This window comes from Canis lupus, chromosome 6 (genome assembly GCF_011100685.1).
Source record: "Canis lupus familiaris isolate Mischka breed German Shepherd chromosome 6, alternate assembly UU_Cfam_GSD_1.0, whole genome shotgun sequence".
Taxonomy (NCBI): domain Eukaryota; kingdom Metazoa; phylum Chordata; class Mammalia; order Carnivora; family Canidae; genus Canis; species Canis lupus.
Window position 1 is genome coordinate 65,916,904 of NC_049227.1, and position 19,122 is coordinate 65,936,025.

General features: G+C 38.0%; 1 long non-coding RNA gene across 10 annotated transcripts in view; it reads right to left on the bottom strand.

Moving 5' to 3' along the window:
- Nucleotides 1–19,122, bottom strand: part of LOC111096433 — a 217,399-nt gene that overhangs the window by 34,664 nt on the left and 163,613 nt on the right. The window contains exon 2 of one of the 10 annotated variants that reach the window (XR_005361363.1): nt 12,454–12,514. The exons of the other annotated variants lie outside the window; for them this stretch is intronic. This is a non-coding gene — a long non-coding RNA (uncharacterized LOC111096433). The remainder of the gene's footprint in view (nt 1–12,453; nt 12,515–19,122) is intronic. 10 annotated transcript variants of the gene reach the window in all.

The window sequence follows — 19,122 nt, forward strand, 5'->3', positions numbered from 1 at the left end:
TAAGTCATGAGAAGCACCTGTTCAGCAATAACCAAAAGGAGTCAGAAAAGAAAACACATGCACATGGAAATATTGTTCTTAAAAATAAAAATTTCAATGCACGATGATCCATTAAACAGACAAATTCCCCCCTAAATTATTCCACCAGAGCTTCTAAAATTCCCAAATGCAATAGATTTTTGGTTACTAATAACTGAGTTTGGATTCATGCCCACAAATTAAAGATAACATGCTCCCCGTATCCCATTACTAATTCCTTTAACAAGGCTTCCTCTGATAATTTTCACTTCTTAACCCTTTGGTTACTGAAATTCCATGTTAACAGAGTAGCTGCATAGGAGGCGCCTCGATCTTATTTCTCTACAAGTGTTTGGGATGCAGCTGTTTAATGTCCCAAATGTTACTGTAGCGTATTATAGAAAAGAGCCAATTTTGCATAGCCACATGGAGAATTTGTGGAGAGAACAATCTACTTCTGTAATACATAAAGATGTATATAAAATGACAACTTCATTGTATATCCAAAAACCCTCTTGAAGAGGAGATATTTATTTTTTCACTCAGAGAAGCCAGAACCTAAAGTAGAGCCATGAACCAATGGTACAAACTTTAAGTATATTCTATGTATTTGGTTTCTTGAACTGTTTACAGAATGGGCTCCCAGTTGGGTGGGATACTCCTATATTTGTAATTAAAAAAAAAAAAAAACAAATAAATAAACAACTTACCACCGGGCTAGCAATTGTGGGTCTTGTTTTCATTCTGTCACTAGTTAGCTTTAGAAGCTAAGGCAAGATGACAGCTTCTCAGGTGATTTATTCATTTCTTAATGCACAAGATAATAATGATTACTGGCTTACATCCTTCACAGGGTTGGTATAAAGATTAAATGTTGCCATACAAAGAAAGATACTTTAATAAAAGCATCATCCAAATTTATAGGACTGTTACATGTACCAAAAAAAAAAAATCTGGTTGTTTGACCATCAACCCAAATCTCAAGGTTCATGAGATCTAAACTGGAAACATATACTAGCATATTTGAAATGCAGCCTTTTTTTCTGACCTTAACCAGAAGCTAACAGCACTGTATGGTGACGGATGGCAGCTACACTTTTGGTGAGCATAGCATAACATATAAACATGTCAAATCACTACATTGTATCCCTGAAACTAATGCACCATTGTGTATCAACAATACTTCAATTAAAAAAAAAAGAAAGAGAGAGAAAAGTTAGTGGGAAGCCTCTTTTGATATAATGTTTATTCCTTCTCTATTCCTTTACCAAAGGCTCACCATTTCTCAATTATTTTGTTAGTTGCCAGTTACAAAATGCTGAGTAAGTCATGTATAAACTTTCCTGCATGAAGCTTGGAGTCTAATGGGGGACTGGATATTAAGCAGATAATCACATTAATAATTAGATCATTGAAATCAGAATGAAGTATTAAGAAAGAAGAGTACATTTTAAGAGTGTAAAACAAGGCCTACACTGTATTTCACAGTTTGGTGAAGTTCTCTAAGGAAATGACCTGAGCTGAGACCCAAAGAGCAAGTAGGAGTTACCCAGATACATGTGCCAAGAAGGACAGCAGTCAGAAAGGAGAACAGATGACAGCCTGACACACAGGCTGATAAGGGGAAGAAAGGAGGTGGGTAACATTAGAAATGCGGGGAGAGGTAAGATCAGGAGTCCTGACATAGGGGATATGGAATAGATACCCTCATTCCCGAGAGACAGTGTTAAAATCTTTAACACAGAAAGCAATCCAGATTGCAAATATAAATTCATGATTTCTTTTTATCTGAGTACAAAATTAAAAATGCGTTATTTAATATTAGACTGTTTCACCCAGTATCAGCGATGTTTACATCACACTCTCTGGAGCCCAGACTTCTCCAGAGCTGCCTCAGCAGAACTTGAGGTGGGCTAGGTACAGGAAGGAAGGCTGGGAGGAGGGTCACAGGCCAACAGCATCACATCGCTCCTCCCATGAACCACCCTGTCACTGGGCCCGGGCAGGCACACTCTTAGTTTATATAGGGCTTCTACAGAACAATCATTGTAAAAAGGACTCTAAAGTCAAGAAAGGCAGGAAGACAAGGGGAGAGAAAGAGAAAGAGTTACCATCTTCTATGGGCAATAAGGTTATTTATATATGGCCTCCATCTACATTTTTTTTCTTCGCCCCCTCCTCCACCGAGGAGCTTGTGTTTTGTTTTCTGAGAGTTTATCACTATTTTCTCTGCTGACTTCTCGTACACGGATCATCATAGTAAATCGTATCATTTGTCTTCAAATGGGGCCTCTCTAGTCCACAAGGCTTTGGGAAATCTGTGATGCTTAAGGAGGCAGGCTTGTGAGTACCCTCTTTATGGAAGCGACAGCCTTCTTTTTCCACTGTGTGACACTAATTTGCCTTTCCTGTGGTGATACTTCCTCAGGCTCTCCTTTCTGAGGTTTTAAAACCTTTTTATTGCAGCTTCCAGGGCTTTGTTCAGGATGGTTGATGGTGTTCTGAGAGCTGAGGAGTGAGGAATAGCAACCGTAGTACACACTGTACACTAGAGAAATCTGGACGCAAAGCTCTGTCTCCAGGCAAGAAACTGTGAGTGCCTGCCCACTAACTCACAGGAAGTAGGAAGGACACAGCCTTGCCCTCCCCCACCGACTTCATATTCTGTCCCTCAGGTTAGCTGAAAGAAGCCTGATACAAAATGGATGTGGGCTCTGCAAACCTTACAAGGTAATAAAAGAAGGTAAACTAAGGCTTTCAATTCCAGAATCTCCAGAGGGAGGCAGTGTTGCTGATCCATTTGTTATTTTCTATTTACCTTTCTCCTTCCCAGTAGTAAAATGCAACCTTTTGACCTCTCCCTATCCAGTCCAGCAAGCTGGCAATTCTATGCTGAATCATGTGTCCGCGAAGCTGCTAAATGTTACCATGTATTTTGTGGATAAAAGCTTTCAGAATCACTGTTCCTAGTTTTAACTTGTTAAAGGAGGAAAGCATAGACAGAAAGTCATGTGGATGCCTGACTTGGAGAAACTTCCGCATGGAACTTGGAAGCCATTCCAGGATCACCTGGTTCTGACTAAAACAGCCCAAGACAGCTGTAAAGTCCAACCTGCATGCTGTTGTTTTAATACCTCAATAGGCAACAAGGCCTCCTTCACTTAAGTAGAGAGAAGAGTGCTCACCAAATATAGCACATGCTCCCTGACACTTTCCAGCCTCCCTTGAAGGTGTATTAGGGCCACTGACTCCACAGAGCATCAGGCTGAGAGATGAAGAAAAACCATGGTCTGATGCACTGAGGACTAGTTGTGAGTTCCCCACAACCTCTCTTCTGCTTCCTGAGCAACCAGGAAGCTGGTTGGCACATTGAGAGGCTGCACAGATGAGGCTGCCCTGGTGTTACCACCTGAAGTGGCTTCTTTCCTGTGGTACCCAGGAGGGCTTCACCAAGGCTACTTTACTGTACCAACTAATACAACCCACAAAACTAACTTAAGGCAAATCTTCACTTAAACATCCTGACCCTTCAAGTTATCCATCCACTCACTGACATATTTCTCCAACTTGCCATCCTTGTGTCATGTGATTGACTTCAGTCCTCATTCTTCTGAGACTGCTTGCTCAAGATGACCAGTGAGTGGTCTGAGAATATCAAACCAACAATTTCTTCTTAGTCATCAACCTCTTAACTTCCTGGAACATTTGGCATTCAGCATTAAAAACCACCTTGTTTTTCTTTAAATTCTCAAGTCCCTGGGTTTTGTTTTGTGATTCTATCAATTAACCAACAAGTGTCTGCTCAGAAACTATGTACCCTAAAACCGTCTGTGTCACTTAGTCTCTGTTCCCTCCATACTTTCATGCTGAGTTATCTTAGCTCTATCCAAAGATTCCCTAAGCTTTGGTTTCCTAATCTATAAAACAGGAATGACAATATTCTCCCTTTTAGCTTCTATGAAGATCAATGAGATAGTGTTTATGAAGGAATCTGTGACAAAACATGAACCATGAGAGTTGTGGAGTCAATCTCCTTCACTGGTATTGTTGTGAAGTGACAACTATTCAAATTACTGTCTGCAGTGCCCATCTTTACAGCAATTTCCAGTCTTACTTCTTAATTTCTAAAAGAAATTTCAAATAGAACATTCACACTCACCTCAAATTCTAATAACTGAGTTGACAATTCTCCACTCCACTCCATCACAACCATTCGCACCCCAAAAAGTTTCTATTTTTACCAATGGTACTAACCCACTCATTAAGGCTTGAAACTTGTGATTAAGCTTGATTCATCGAAGTCTCTTGCTGCTTTCTTCATTCCAGTTCTGCTTAGTAAAACAGTAACTGAGCCAGAACACTACAATAGGCAACGTAGCTGTCAAACAGATACAACCCCGGCCTTCAAGTTGGAGAAGTACAGAATGCACTGAATGCACTTGTCAAAAGAAAAAGATGAGCAAAATTTGAAGGTTTAGCAAAGGAGGCTTGTATTTTATTGCAGCACAAGGCTGCAGCCAGAGAGATAATGATAAACTCTCGAAAAAGTGGTGAAATTAATGATATGGAGGAGAAATTTTAGTGGGATTAAGGATAAAGGAACTGGAGGGACTAATAGGTTGTTTTGTTGTTACCAATGAGGGAGTTCATGGAGTAGACAAGTCATGGGTACTGACAAAGGCCAGCAGTGGCCATGGGAGAGGACTGTAAAAACGCAAAAGGGTTTTGTTTGGTTTTGTTTTTTAAACAATGAAATTAGCTGTCAGATGTATTATCCACATGGAAGTTGAAGCTGTCCATGGTGGGGTAGAGAGGAGAACTGAGACATGATGCCAACTTCCCCACTAAGAAGAGGCAAACCTCTTCTTGCTGCCAAGAAGCAAACCATGAGAAACTTTGAACAGTAGGAACAAACTGAGGGTTGCTGGAGGGGAGATGGGTGAGGGGATGGGGCAACTGGGTGATGGGTATTAAGGAGGGCATGTGACATGATGAGCATTGGGTGTTATATGCAACTGATGATTCACTGAAGTCTACCTCTGAAACTAATAATACAGTGTATGATACCTAAACTGAATTTAAAGAATTAAAAAAATAAAAAAAGAATAAGATGTGGTGACCAGAACACAGCAGAGGATACTCAAGAGACTCATCCAGACCATGAGCCTCAGGGTATTTTGTGTAAATGTGGCTTAACGGGAAAGAGGCAAGGGGAGAGCTAGGAGAATGCCCTCTATAGAAGAGTTCCATATCTTCACTTTTTTGTAATGGAATTTCGCCATCCACATAAATACTATGGGGTAGAATTAAAAATTGGTTGGGTTTCTAAAGTAACTGAGATACCTCACTCTAAGAGTTTGTCATATTGAAGGAGATTTCAACATAGATTTCAAAGTCACATTAGAGAAACTTCTAGTAAATTTGTGAGCTGTTAAAATTATTTACCTTAAATAAATCTCAAGAGTCTTCTTCATTGCTTCTAACTTACACAGGTCACTAACCAAGACTAACAAAGACCACCTACAAAGAAAGCTAAAAATTTTATTGGCTGCATCTTAGTCGTGTGGATAGCATCCAAAGATTTCTAGTCCCCCAGATTTCATAGGACTGTGAATTTATATAAACCACTAACATTCTGAGGTTAGTGGTGCAAAGAATAAACAGAGAAAGCTGAACGGATAATTCAAGCTGTGTAGCAATTTGGAAAAAGTAGTTCTATCTCAGATTAATAAAATGGAAATTTGCTTCTAGAACTATGTTGCTTCCTGCTACTGCCAAATCTCTTTTGCATTTGTATGATCAAAAACTCATAATCCTATTGAATGCACACAAAATTGGATAATAAAGTTCTCCAAGTGTTATTGTTAGTATCTGCTCACCAATATCAACACAGAGGGAAAGCTGCATGCACAGAGGATGTTATAATACTATAAACTTCTGAATATTTTTAATATTTTATTTTCACTGTTCAAAAGATATGTCCAAATTAAGAATTGAAAAGTCATTTGATCACAGAGAATAGGCATATCTATCACATAAAATAGTAATGTGATTAGCTATTGACTGTATGGGAAAAACAGAATTGTTACAATTTGTATTTTTTGCATCAAGAACTGAAGAAAAGTTTGGCTCCAAAACCAATAGTTGTTCTGAAATGGCTTATTTTTTTTTCTTTTTTTTCCACGATATTATGTTTAGGCTGTGAAGTGAGGTTTTATCATATACTAATACCATAAAAGGAGAATATCGTGCAGGTGGAAGGGAATGTGTTAGAGGGAGGGAAAGAAGGCTGATGGTGATTAAAAGAAATTGATAATACAATATCGATTCTCATTTCCTTTTTCATCCCCAAATTGCCATCAGACAGACCACACAAAAACCCCTAAGACAGCAAAAGTTATGCACATAAACTCTTTCATTGAATCCAAATGCAGCATATTAGAAGAATCTCAAGGGCAAATGTTTCCTTTGGAACATTAAATTGGTACAATACCAAGAGCATTCTTCTATGAACCCTTAAAACAATATGACTCATAGAAATCCTATGAAGTAGGATGTAAGTAGGGAGAGAGAAATCCTCTCTACTTTCAGTTTTATCTGAATTTCAAAATCATTTGACTAGGAGAGTGGGTAAACTTCTCTCTTACAAAGGGAATACAGTACTTTAAAAATGAAATAGCAAGTTTTGTTTCATTCTGTTTTGTTGTGTTTCTGGAGGTATAACAGAAATGGAGAAGTTCCTAGATTTAATTGAATATACCTACTGAACGGAGGCCATGCTGGTATTGAACAGTGCAGGAAGGGGGGAGGGGGAGGTGAGATGTGAGGTGTGGAATGGCATTCTGTAATGCATCCCCTGTTCAACGTTACTGAATAATTTATGTGCCAGTTGCTTGCCACATGTTTATCATATAGATTATGCATATACCTTTTAGACAATGAAGAGAAACAGATATAATTTCTTTTTCATCTCACTCTGGAGATGAAAGAAGATTTGTAATCATTAAAGATATGTAGCTGTGTTCTAAAATAGCTTAGGTGATGCTATGCAGCTTAGAAGCCTGCATGCATGATGCTGGCATCGACGCTATTCTGTGCCACTCTTAATTTAGTGCCTCTAACTATTCATTTTATTCCATCCAAAAATCACTGCCATTTTGCTTTACTGAAGACACAGTATTCAGCATCCACATCACTTCTTTTCTCTAATTCCAGCAGAGAAAAAGGAAAGTTTCGTGTTTAAGAAAATGTAGCCCACAGAATTAAAGTTTACAAGGAAAAAAAGGTGAAAGATTCCCTTAAAAAAATTTTTTTTAAGCATGGAAGTATTCACCATAGATAGAGCAGAAAGGAGAAAACAACTAGACAGTTGGAGAGAGAAAGTAGAAAGGAATAGAGAAAAGCCTAGATTGATATAATATCCTACAGTATTAAATTTTTAATCTCTTACCGGAGCAAGCAATTCCTCTCTGTCGGACAGTGTCATCCTAATGCCACCTTCCAATATCCTGATGACTTAGCGTGACCCACAGAGCTTCTCTTGGTTATGTATAGTTTTCTAGAAATCTGGGTCCATGGTAAGAAATCACTACACTAAGTTTTTCTTGTTGTCAAGCAAAGGCTAAGTCATTAATTTCTTGGTATTTTTTTCCTTGCTCACAAATTTATAATCTGTCCTTTTTTCTCTTTTTTTTTTTTAAAATATGGCTTCTAACACATGGGCTGGAGAGAGTCATCAATAAAATGTGTTCTTTGAAGAGAGACAATAGTATCTATCAGTTTTATATTAGTTAAGGTGGAAAGGAAAGCTCAAATATGAAATAATCTCGACACATTCGAATTCCAAAATTTTCCATGTTTCTCACATAAGAAATTTAGGGGGTCGGGGAAGCGAATATTAAAGATTAACAAGAGATAACTTCAAATAATATTTGAAGGACGATAGTTCTGAAAACTCTTCACCGATATTGAAAAACCTCACTGGTTTAAGAGGGGTTCATTATACAACGGGGGCCGGGGAGCTAATACACAAGGGCCTGGGAGACAGTGATGAAATAATACTGTATATGCTCTAATGCACATGCAAACATTTGGCTGAAGATATGTATGCTTTTCTGACATCAGAGTGTGATATTCCATAGACCTACCATACGGCCCCATTATGCAGAAGGATCCACTAGAGAACTCCTGTTATGAAGCAAAGCTGAGATATCTGCCTCTTTTATGCAGGCAATATTCCATTTTAAAATGTTTTCCAATCTGGCTCAGAATAACCCCCTCTGTGAACCAAATGTGTTCGTTACCAAATATTCTCCATGGTTTTCCTCCAAGGACCGAGACAGCCTCCAGGTGTTAGTAATGACCTAATCATACAAAAGCCAGCATATTTATCTCCTCTTACCCCCAAGAAAATGTGGATATGCTTCCTTCTTAGTCTACTTTGCTTCGACAGCCTTCATACATCTGCTGATTATATATTTGTAAATCTCTCCTTTTATCTCCCCAACAGATGCATGCTGTGATGAGAAATGCCGAAGCACACATTAGAAGCAATGATGGTTATCAGCCTAGCAGAGGCTGATGGGCTTCCTCGGATCTCGCCATGGAACCAACGGAATGCCAGAAAATGATTGGCTGGGGAGCTCTTCCACATTGTCAGGAGCATTGGAAAAAAGGCTGCAAGAGAATGATGAGGAAAAACCGGGAGAATGGCAAATGCTTCACTGAAGCAATCTGTTACGTGCTTCCTTGCAGAGTGGGACGCCTGGCCTGAGATCAGAGGAGAGGCAAGGGGGCTGGGAGGAAGCAAGCTAAGGAAATAGAAGCCGAGGAGAGCAGGACAGAGAGCAAAGATTTACAGCATGTTCTGTAACCGCACTAATATTTTGGGCTTCTCCTGAATTTAATCCAACTTCCATGTTACCGAAAATTTATTATTTCCCTTATGTATTTGTAGAAAACAGACAGAAAATGAGTAAGAAAAATGGAAAGAGACTGGGGGGGGGGGGGCGCAGAACAAAGGGAACCGCAAGTTCAATTCCTATTCCTCCTTCTTTTGTCAGACTAAGTAAAACATTTAACATCATCAGCCGATATTGACTGATTCTCATCATTTTGAAAGCGGCTATTCCAACCTTTTAGAGAAGGGCCCGGTCCTTGTGCCAGTTATTGGCCAACGTATGACACGTACTAATAGCACTTCAGGGACAATGGCCTTTCGATGACCATCAGGTACCAGTGCTTCTAAATTGGCCAATTTCGTGTGTCAGGGGGCCAGAAGACATACAATCACATAAGAAAAACACTTTAATCCAGTCATTATAAGGTAGGAGCCAAACAGAGTGGCTGAGGTGTTTATGGGTATAGCTGTAATTTCAGCCTAGGTTCATTCAGTCAAGAAGATTGTTTCCAGTCTACTAGAAAACACTTCCAATAAGCTTGAATTACAACCTCAATATCTTTCTCTTTTTTTTTTCCAGGTTAACATGTGAAATAAAGAGCTTTCCTCTGTGTCATAGTTACTTTTACTGCCTCCAAACCAATGAATATCTTCCCCTCTAGAACAAAATACCATTGTTTCATTTTAATCTCCAATCAGACTGGTAGTAACCAAATTGGTTTTGAATTTTCCCTTTTCATTTACTTTTCTGCAATTGATTACTGGCCTCAAAAAGATGAGAAGATAAATTTCCGCTGCCATCTTCTATGGTAGTTCTCATTCATTAGTTTTTTTCTCTTCTTCGTTCCCTCACCCTCCAATCTCCTCCTTGCCTATTCCATCAGCCACAGCTCTTAGTGCAAGCTCACATAATTCCTGTTGTGTGTCTTTGCGACATCTAATTTGTTATGATGTATTATGCATGCAAATGTAATTGCAGAGGAGGAGTTAAGCAGAATGACAGTTTAAAGAGGCATATTTTTTTGACTCTGTCACTCCCAGAAAACAGCATAAAGAGATCTGGGACAACTAAATGTCGTGATGCAACCATTAGAATGTCAGGATATCAAATTAAACAATAGAACTGTCCTACTGAACCTGCTTCATCTGTCATAGGCAATGAGAGCCCCAAACAGAGAAGAAAGCTATATGAAGTCAAGGCAGTTATTTGTCCTCAAATCTGCCTTTAATTTTTACATGTGAAGAACAAAATGGAACTTGTGCCTTCAGCACAATACTTTTAGTGAGAAATACACAAACCTACTTTGTCACACTATATAATTACTTGTTTTCAGACCACTTAGTTTGTAAAAATTCATATTAGCAAAAAATAACCTGAAGGTTAACTGAACAAATCTTAATGGCACCAACCACAATTTTAAAAATTGAAAGATCTTATGTTGATCCTCTGTCTGAATAAGAAGACTATACTGATACGGGAAATAACTTACTTCTTATAAACCAAGTACCATAGAACACGACATACCCATTCAAAGCTAAGAGGATGTGCTTCTTAAACTACAGCACTAAAAAACGATCTCAAAATTATTAGTTTATTAATATGAACTCTAAAATTTGATCTCAAATAGAAAGATCTTGTATAGAATAGATTTCAGACAATAAATTTTAATTTCAAAAAAAAATTCATTGACCTGACATTTACACGGTAAAAAGTGAAAAGGAGCATTCTTGTACTGGCTCTTAATCTGGAGCACCTTCCCATGCAAACCAGACCTTTCCCTTTTTCAGATCCATCATTGCATAGGCTCATTATTTCTAAAGACCTAGACATGTTTGGAAGATATTCACAGAAAGGGTTTTATATATAGGGAGGAAGAATCTATAGTTGTATATTAGCCTCTACACTTGAGTAAGAATAAAGCTAGGAAATGAGCCAGTTGGCAACAAATATATCGCTACACCAGCTAATTCCATGGTCTTAGAAATTAATTCCTATCCAGTCACGATTTAGACATTTATGGGCAGTACGGGATGAAGAAGTTGTGCTCCTTTAACATGGAGCAGAACATGACACTGAGAACAGAAACCTAAGATGAGTAGCAAAGCAGAAACTCAGGCCTAAACTGGGCTTGGCAAAATTCTGAGAGGCTGGGATCCAGCCTGGAGACTGGTTCCTTCCTTTCTTTCTTTCTGTCTTCTTAAAATGTATGTATGTATATGTATATTTTAGGACAAGGCATCAGTCTTATTTTCATTATTAGGCTTGAAACCAGATTGACCCAACATAACAACTTAATATTTGAGAAAATGCAAATCTTGGGGGAAGATCCAGACAAGCCTTGACATTGCACTGCTCTTTATATTCAGTTCCCTGCTTAAACCTAAGACAGCCTCCCCTTATACCATCCTGAACTACAAGATGAATGAATGAATACAAGATGGAAACCAACTCACATAGTAACCTGTACTTTCAACATATTTGCTGCTGTAATAACAATGAAGAGTTCCATTTGGGCTTCTACTTCTTAGAAACTCATTTTCAACTCGTTTTTGTTCTTATTTATGGAATAAATGCTATCCAAATACACTGTAATTAAAGGGAGATTGACTTTGCAACTTGAGACAAGTTTCAATAATGTTGGAACGTACTGTGCAGCTCAGATCAGCTTTAAAAAAAGGGCAGTTCAGACAATACATCAGTGCTATGTGACCCTTGTCAGCATATTAAGGGAGTGGTTCAATACCAAACTGCACTGGATTGGAAGGGAGTAGAAGGAGAACAGAGTCTCTTGAATGGCTGGGGATCTAAAGCAGTGGACATTTCCTTGCATGACGAGAGAGCTGTGCCAGCTAGTCTTCTGGTTATCTAACAATCTGGTTTCTTTCCCTTAAATCCAGGTCAATCTTTGCCCTGAATTAAAGTGGGTCTTACCACCAAAATCTAAATTACAAACACAGCTGCTTAAGCCTTACAGAAAATGGTGGTTCTGGGCAGCAGGATGATTCATCAGAATGCATCCCTGCAAGAAGAGAGCAGCAGGGCAGGGTTATAAAAGTATCTTTATTTCTGAGGTTGCTTTCTCAGTAGCCCTACCAGTCTGGTTCCAGCTATGTCCATAGCAGCCCCTCTTAGCCTCTGTGGGCTCCTGCTAGTGAATTACTGCATTACCCTGATGGAAAAAAAGATTACGATCTAATAACATGTCAATGATAGTATCCAAAAATTTCTCCATAATGATGTAAGTCCTGGCCTGTGCCTATCTTCTGGTTTTCCATGCTATCCACTCTAAACTTCAGTAATGGCTGGTTACTACACACTGAATGGACTATGCTATTTAACAGCTTCACAACTTTGTGTATACTGTTTCCTCTATGGAATACCACCAGCCCTTCACTCATTCTTCCTCTTGGCCAAATTGCTTCCTGGATACTTTCTCTGACTCTCCAGTATGACTTAACGAGCCCATTGGTGATTTGCTTGCGGCACATGACTCCATCAAAGCCTCTACCACACTACTCTAAGACTGTTTACTCACCCCTTCTGCACCCAGACAGCTCCCAGGAGTCCCGAGTTCTCTCCATTATATCCAGATTTTCCTAAATTCAAATCATGAGTCTCAGGATTAAGACAGAAGAGAAATAAGAAAAATAGGAACATTTAGAAAGAATTCAGCTACAACTACTTGTGGCCACGGGGAAAAATAAAGGCAAAAGCAGTTTTTAAAAAATCTGTCCTGTAAGCGCACAAAGTGATATTTAAAAGTCAAAATTTTAGGCTACTGCTGGTACTACAGTCTGAGGAGGGACGCAGCAGAGGAAGGTGGCAGGGCTGAGGGAGCAGCAGGCGCACCACTTGCCCACTGCCTGAGTATAGATGAGCCAACAAGACTCACACTGAGCACTTAAAATATAAAATTAAATTTAATTTAAAATTAAAATCACAATTTTATCAGTGGTGAAGAAACTTGTAGTTTTTTTAATTTCAAAGTTACAATTTTAAATCACACTGCCTAATGTTACTGTGAAGTCCAAGATATATAATCCTCTATAAATGCATTGATGGCTTCTGATATTTAACACATATTTTAGTTAGAACACTTCTGCCACTGATATCAGCAGGGGAACAAAAGCTCTTTCCTTTAATAAATGGTAGTTGGACATCCATTTGAACAGTGTGAACCACCAGCCACCTTTAAGAATATTCATCACCTGCCTTGTTAGACTTAGATGCCATCCTATGCTGGGAGGCAAACTGGTGAACTCTGTGACTCCTCTAAGTCCTTCTTAGCCCTCTGATTTTAGTTCTTTGATTTTCTATTTATGATCTTCTAGGGCAGAGGAATGGAGTTGATTTATTCACATTAAGTCCATTGATATATTTTGAATAAGGTATAGAGGAGGGTTCTGAGTGACTCCTCACTCATCTGAAGGTCTGTGACCTGTGAACTGCCTCAAGGCTCTCTCTTCAACCTCTCTTTGGGGTATTCTCAACCTTTTTAAGCTCTTTCTTAAGCTCTCCACTCTTTGGATGAAGATTTCATTTTCGGCATTTGTGGAATAAGTCCATCCGTTACCAAACATGTGCCTACTTCACTAATTAATAGGTACCTCTGATAAATAAGCAAATAAAGCAGTAAGGACAGAACTTCATCAAGAATATCTCAATGCTCGTTGAACATCTGTGATCTCAGTGTGTAAAGTACATAGCCCCCAGGTAACACTACCCTCTGAACTGAGTTAGCTCACATTTTTTTCCTAGCCCATCTGTACTTGTCAAGTAAGAGCTTGATTCAAAAACGTGCTGCAAGGAAGGACTTCTCTACATGTTCGAGTAGTCATTTCACATCTCCCACTCTAAACTCCTTAGACTCCCAGCTACCCACACACATTCCTTTCTTATTCCTCAAGGAAACAGCAATTCTTCTATGATTGTAGTAATTTCTCTAGAAAGGCTATTTCTTGCAATTTGAGAAGAGAGCCCTTTTTTCCATCTTCTGGGGTGTGTGCACTTCAGAGCCGGCGGTTACGCCACATGCAAGGTGGAGTGAGTGCCTTGTGGAGGTGGTATCACATCTTCTGAAGCTACCCAGAAAGGGAATATCATGGGTAGCATTTTTAACAATCATCAGTTAGTTGAACAGCAGAACCAAATGGCTATATTCCTTCTGTACTCATGGAGTCAAGTTTGTTTTAGTAAATCCTGTGGAGAAGTAGAGCCACCGAGTTTCTCTAGAAATAACACTCACAAATTGAAATATCACTATTCATGAAAATAATCCTCTTACAAGATGATTTTGTACTCAAGAAAAGTATTTTGTTTTTTTAACTTGTTCCTGAAAACATAATTTGGAATTGTGTAATGGAATTTTGATCAAAAGTGTGAATAAGTTTCCCGCAAGTAACTATGAAGCCTTATATCCACTCTATTTCAATAGTAATTATTTCTCTCAATCACAGTGCTTTAGGATTCTTATTCTTACAGATAATAGAGAAAGCTACTATATGAATATAGTTGTGAGACATCCGTATTGATGAAACTTCTAAAACTTACTTTTTAACTTTTCATAAATACTAATTGAAACCAAAAAAAATACATATTCTTATTCTGTTTTTCTTGTATTCCAAAAAGACAATGGAAAAAAAATAAGTCCAAGAAAGTTAGCATTTATTAAGTATATATTGTGAATCTGGCCCCAGGGTAAATGTACAAAAACAGCTTAAAAAAAAAAAGAGGGGGATCCCCGGGTGGCTCAGCAGTTTAGCGCTTGCCTTTGGCCCAGGGCGCAGTCCTGGAGACCCGGGATCGAGTCCCATGTCGGGCTCCCAGCATGGAGCCTGCTTCTCCCTCTGCCTGTGTCTCTGCCTCCCTCTCTCTCTCTCTCTCTCTCTGTCTATCATGAATAAATAAATAAAAATATTTTTTAAAAAAAGAACTGCAGGGAAAGACACTGCTATGTTAGGGTCACCTTTATTCCTTCCAGTATGCTGGTAATGCTGGTAAAAATTAGCAACGTCTATTAGTTAATATGGATGTTATATAGCAAACAAACTGCCAAATTTCATGGCTTAACCGAATGAAATTTAATTCATGACTCACATAACAGTCTAATTCCACCATCCCTCGTGAGCACACAGCTTTCTAAATTTTAATTTACAGACAAAGGTATTTTTATACTACAGCTCTGCCTTCTTCTAGGGTCTTGGAAGGGTCCTCATTCAGCTAGAGGATGGGGAAAGGCAAGAGAAATGACACACAAGAGATGTTTAAGATCAGGTCTGAAAGTTATGCCTATCACCTCTGCTTAGGATTGGGTTCCGTGGCCATATCTAACTGCAAAAGGAGGATAGGCAATGTGCTGTAGCTGTATGCCCAGGAAGACGAGGGAAAGAATTTGGTGAGCATGTAGCCATAAAATGACTTCATGGGAAGAAGAGTAAATCAAAAGGCAGAGCTTTAGACTTTGTGGTACTCGGCAGCAGTGTATGATGTAGGGTAAATTTTTGATAGTTTTGGGCCATAATTTTTGCATAAGTCAAGTTAGGTGTGATATTCTGATCCTGCATCAGGAAAGTATAAGAGCTTATTTATGGAAGCCTAGTGAAGTTGGAAGGAAATTAAAATATAATTGTTGCACACTGGAAAGTGCTACAATAAATCTGTATCAAACATACTTTCTCAACAGCTTTACTGAGATATAATTGACATACAACACACTGCACATATTTAATGGACAAGATTTTCCCACACACACAAAACCACTACAGAAAGATAAAGATATCCTACATCCCTAAAAGTTTTCTCTTGCTACATTCATGCCACATTTCTAGGCAACCACCAATCTATTTTCTGTCAATTTAGTTTGCCTTTTCCAGAATTTTACACAAATAAAAACAAACTTGCTTTTTGACTGACTTTTCATTTATCATAATTGTTTTGGGATTTATCTATATTGTATATATCAATGGTTCATTCCTTTTGATTGTTGAGTATTCCACTGTATGGATATAACACAACTTGCTTAGCCCTTTATCTGTTGGTAGATATTTGGATTATTTCCAGGTTTTTGCTATTCCAAATAAAGTAGCTATGAACTTTTGTATACAAATATTTATGGGTATAGGTTTTCATTTTGCTTGAATAAATACCTAGAGGTGGGATGGCTGGATCTTATGTTCCTCAGGTTCTTTTTTCTATTTTTTTCTGACTTCTCTGGGTTAACTGATCAACTTTTATGATTCTGTTATATCTCTTCTATTGAATTATGATTTATATGTTTTTAAACCACTTTGGTCATTGCCACATGGTTTTTCAATGTACATTTTCAAACCATCTGAATCGAATGTATCTTCAAAAAATATACCACTTAAGTTGTAATGTTAGGATTTATAAAAATACATCTCCAATCTCTCCCTCATATTCTTTGCAGGATTGTAATATTTTAAAAACATATACACTACAATCAGTATCTTTTGGGATATTAAGCTATAAGAAAAATACAAATTTTAATTTATTCATTTTTCAATATGCCTCATTTCTTCTGATTGATATCATAATACTTCTCCCTGAAAAACCTCCTTAAAAACAAGTAACAAAAAAATTCTATCTCCTTTAAAACGCTATGCAGAGTAGGTCTACTAGAAATGAATTCCTTTCATTTTTGTGTATATGAGAAAGTATTTCTCTACTTGTAGAGGATATCTTTGCTGGGCATAGAAGTCTGGGTTAACAGGCTTTTGTTTTTCTTCTATCCGCATGCTAAAGAGGTTATGCATTTGTCTTCTTGCTTCCATGGTTTCTGATGAGAAGTCTGCTGTAATTATTATCTCATTCCACCATATATAATGCATCTTTTTCCCTCTGGCTCCCTCCAAGATTAGCTTTTGTATTTCATTTACAGTGGCTTAAATAGAAAATTTCTGGGTGTGGTCTTATGATATTTATCCTACTTCATGTTGTCTCATTTTCTTGGACTACTTTGCATGTCTGTCACTAATTTTGGAAAACTTCCAGCATTTACTTCTTCAAATATTTCTAACACCTCACTCTCTCTTCTTCTGGAATTCCAATGATGGCTGTATTAGACCATTTCGTATTGTCCCACAGCTTTTGGATGCTCTATTCTGTTTTACTTTTTATCCCCCTACTCTTCATACTTAGTGTTTCAGTTTGTGTGATCTGCTGCCTTCTCTTCAAGTTCACAGATTCTTTTCTTGGATATGTCAAGTCTACTGATGAACCAATGAAAAATATTCTTCATCTCTATTAGCAAGTTTTCCACTTCTTAGACTTCCATTTGATTTTTCCTACTTTCTATTTATTAATTACCCATCTGATCCTGCTTTGCAATCTAAGTTTTTCATTAGTGCTTTTAACATATTAATATTTATTTTAAGATTTCAAAGAGTTTCAACACCTGTGTAATATTGAGTCTAGTTCTAGTAATTGATTGGTCTCTTCTTTTTGGATGCCTCAGAACTTTTTGTTGAAAGCCAGACATCTTGTGTAGTATACTAGATATTGAGATAAATATTTCTATGCTTGGAAATAACCACTTAAAATTATTATTATTATTATTATTATTATTATTATTATTATTATTATTATCATTGCCAATTTGTGAAGGCTTTACGTTAGTCAGTTGGGCTGTGTTTGAGATCTAGTGTTGCTATGACTGATCTCAGTTCACCACAGGCTTCAAATTCCCTGAGTGATATCTGGGGTTTAGGTGGTGGGATGGTTCCCAAGGTAGGTTTTAAAGTGTTTGCTGCCCTCCTTGGTGTTGTGTTTCCCAGTACACCTCTCCCCAGAGAGAATCTGTTCCTTGCAGCTCTCTCAACTATATTCCCGTGTTATTTTTACTCAACACTTAATTTTAGGTGGATACATGGTCTATGAGTCCAGCTGAGATCCTTCATAAACACTCTTGACTCTCTTTCTGCTGTAATGTTGAATCTGGAACTTACTCTGTTCCTCCCCAAAGGTGGTGCTTTATAAGAAATTTCCTTTCCCAAATTGCAGTGGGTTTCCACCAGTGCCCTAAGGCAACACATTTTTGTTGTTCTCCACCACCACTACCCATCCTAAAGGTTAAGGCTTTTGATCAGGGAGAGAAATAGGAAAAGCAGTTCTGGGTAGAGTTTTGGCAGTGGCCGTCCTTCACATTTCTCCAAAGAGAACCATGAGAAAACCTATCTCAGGACTCTATCATCCCTGATAGTGCCTTATGGGGTTAAGGCTTTGCTTGTAAGAGTTAGAATGTTATTAATATCTGAAGCCCCCGGGAGCTTTCCACTCTGATGCCAACCCTCATTCCATCTTTAGCAGTTTGTTAACAATTTTTAGCTATATTCTCTTACCATCTTTTAAGCAGCCAGTGGTGCCTGCCACTGGTAAGCAAAAGCGTGGATCCTATTTCTCTCTGTATTTGTCTCACTACCTCAATAATTACCATTGCAATTCTCTTAAATCCAAGAATCACATTCATTTGCAATCTGCATTTTCCTGTTGCATTTTACATATTCCTATTATTTCCAGGTCTCTCCATCTCCAAGTTGAAATAGAAGCTGACCTGGTTACAAAATTCTTCCTTGGCAGTTATTTTTCTTTCAAAATGATGCTCCACTATCTTCTCACTTGAATTGTTTCCAAAGAAAAGCCTGCTGTCATCCTTATGTTTTTGTTCCTCTGTATATCACATGTTTTTTTCTCTGTTTTTAAGATTTTTGTTTCATCACTCATTTTGAATAAGTAGATTATTTTGTGCCTTAGTATAATTTTCTACTTGGGGTTCACTGAGCATCTTGCATCTGTGGTTTTATAGTTTTCTTCAAATGTGCAAATGTTTGCCATTATTTCTTCAAATATTTTCTGTCCTCCTCTCTTTCAGGACTCTAATTACACATTAGGCTGCCTGAAGTTGTCCCTCAGCTTCCCAATGATCTGGTTTTATTGTTGTTGTTCTGAGTCTTTTTAATTTCTGTTTCCATTTTTGATAGCTTCTACTGATAGAGCTTAAAGTTCACCAATCATTTATTCTGTAATGTCTAGTCTACCATTAATCCTATCCAGTGTAGTTTTAATTTCAGACATTATAGTTTTCATCTCCAGAAGTTTGATTTTGGTCTTTCTCATAACTTCCATATCTCCAAATAACATTTTCTGTTTTCCTTTGGCTTTCTGAATGCATGGAGTACAGTTATAACAA